The sequence below is a fragment of the Dreissena polymorpha genome, chromosome 1 (assembly GCF_020536995.1).
Source record: "Dreissena polymorpha isolate Duluth1 chromosome 1, UMN_Dpol_1.0, whole genome shotgun sequence".
NCBI lineage: Eukaryota > Metazoa > Mollusca > Bivalvia > Myida > Dreissenidae > Dreissena > Dreissena polymorpha.
Window position 1 is genome coordinate 182,726,801 of NC_068355.1, and position 2,813 is coordinate 182,729,613.

Here is a 2,813-nt window from a genome sequence, read left to right on the forward strand (position 1 = left end):
CACAGTGACACTACTCTTAAATTATATAATCCAATATATATGTGAACACATCGCGATATATACCATAATAAATCGTATAAACGTTATAAACAGTGTATGCAATAAAAAAATACAGTTAACTAAATAATAGATTTACGACGGATACAAGATAAACATGTGGTGCACGTTGAGCATTATTTAGTTTTTAATTTAACTACGTCTAATTATATAAAATAGTCTGTTTTGAAATCGTATGTTTGCAATTCACGTCTTTTTATAGATATTCCTTGTACTTTATATCTGGAGCGCTCATGTCGTGTGGTTGACCAGGCGATTTATAAGTAGAGTGACACACCACATCTTTATCTCCAAGCTTGTTTTCACAAATTCTAGCCTTCGTTGGACATTTTACAGTATCGGAGTAGGGTCTCTGATATTATTATATGTATGTTCGTCCTCATTTAAACTTATATGCATATCATCCGACTGAGAATTGTTCAGAAAAAAACATCCCCGACATGAGTCATAACTTGATCTTATTTTCATGACGATCCTTTAAAACCAACAAAAACAATTAACATCAACGCCGTATATCTTTGAAAAAGATATTTCTTGTTTAAAATAATGAAGTTATATAGAAGTCGGAAAACGAATTTGATTTTTTTTAAATTGTGATAGCAACACAGAGTCAAGGTACAATAATATGACAACTTCAGGGATAGATATATACCTTAGCAACATTGGAACAACAAACTTGGTTTATCAAGTACACAAATATACAAACACATGATTATATCCCTCTACAAATAAACCACTGATTATAGTAGTGGTTGACCCTAAACCATGATTCATATAATGTGATTTGGCTCAACAAAACACTATGGTAATTGAATGAACTACTATAGAAAATATTCAATTTAATTACAAAGACAGTTAAACATGTTTAAATAATTTTATAAAATATTCGGTTACACTTAACAGAAATACTTCAACATGTACTAGTAAAATACTCTTAACAATAAGGTCACAATTTAGAAAATATCAACGAAGGTCGAACTGGTGTGTAAAAAATCATGTAGTCAATTAAGAAATCCCTGATAAGTATGTGGTACACAAGCAATCAAAAAATGCCTTGGGGCTTTTTCGATAAAGTTCATTTTATGCAATAGAGCCTTTCCACTGCAAAAGGTCACTTTTGAGTAAGACGAACAAATGAAGACATGATTTTAAAATGGCATTTACTTTTACTTAACATACACACAAATTAATCAAAAAGGTTTATTTTGTTTTCTATGTTACAATCAATATGATATGATTGAAATATGACATGTAGTTTAAATATTAAAACCTATTTGAATTAATTAACAACAGAACAAAAACAGCCATTCAAACAACTTGAATAAAAAAAAGCACATTTTGTGGAAAGTCTGACATTTGTTGCAGTTTTATATCGAGAGATTTATTGAAACTTGCTTTTGTGATTGCACTCTTGGTTAATGTGGAGAGGTCAACCTGAAGAATACTGTAACTCAACTGGTAAACTATCACAATTAAATATCAGCCATATATCAAGCATAGAATAATTAGCAAGTATTATATCATAGTTATAGTATAAAATATATCTCAAAGTGACATTTTTTTCAGAACATGTGATAATAAAAGTAAGAATTACAAAAAAATCAACACTGTATTGTCATTAAATTTAATATTTTTTAAAAATAAATTTGATTACATATAAATTCTGTTACAACACATAAACAAGTGTTTGTGGTGCAATGAGAATTAAATTGTATCTTAAGTAATAATAAAACATTTATTAACAATTGCAGTAATTGAAAATTTAAACCACATCACATTGCTCTCCCTTGTATGTAATTGATATCAAATTTTCCAGTATTAATATTTTTAATTAAATATTTTTTCAAGCATTTGCTTAAATTATTATTGGACAGATAAAAAGTATGGTATACAAGTGTTTTTATTTGTCATTTAGGTTCTTTCTATTGCCTTGCATCTAAAAGATGTACATCAAAATTATAACATAAAACAGTTAATTGATCAAATTGATTTTTTTTTACAATTGACACCAGCAAATGATTTGTTTTGCTTAACATCCACAATGGCACAATGTAAATATATATTGACTTGGTCAAATTATTCACTCATTTACTCACTTGAAAATTTAATTTTTTATACGAGTATGCACAGTTTATACAAAGCATCATGAAGTATTGTGTCCCAATACAAAGATCAAAACTAACAATGAACATTAAACACTAACAAGTTATGTCATCTTGATGCATGCTTACTAAAAGAAAAATTAAAATCTTAAGTTTAAAAAATTAAAAGCATTCCACTTAATTATAGATATTTTCTAATCATTAAACAAACCATTACAATTCAAATTAAGATAATCTTCCAAATTTCATTTAATTCAAATAATCTTCCATCAAATGATGATAATTTAGGTTTTGCGTCTATTATCAGCTTTTTGAAAATGCATACAGCTTTTATACAATTATTAAAAATTGTAACTAATTAATAAAGTACCGGTTTTCAATACAAAAATTGACAATTTACGGAAGATAAAATAATTTTGTCCTTAATTTATTAATATTTTTCTTTTATAATTTTCTGACACTACTCAAGATTCTTGTTTAAAAAGTGACTATAATGCGCAAACTGATTGTATTGTATACAGACACAAAGACAGGCAAATCAAAATAGAAGCGTCCATGAATCTTTCTTAACCATTTCTTTTAACTGGCACGTCTTACTATATTACTGGAAAAAACAATACTGTAGTTTGTCTTATTTCATGAAAAAAGCCGATA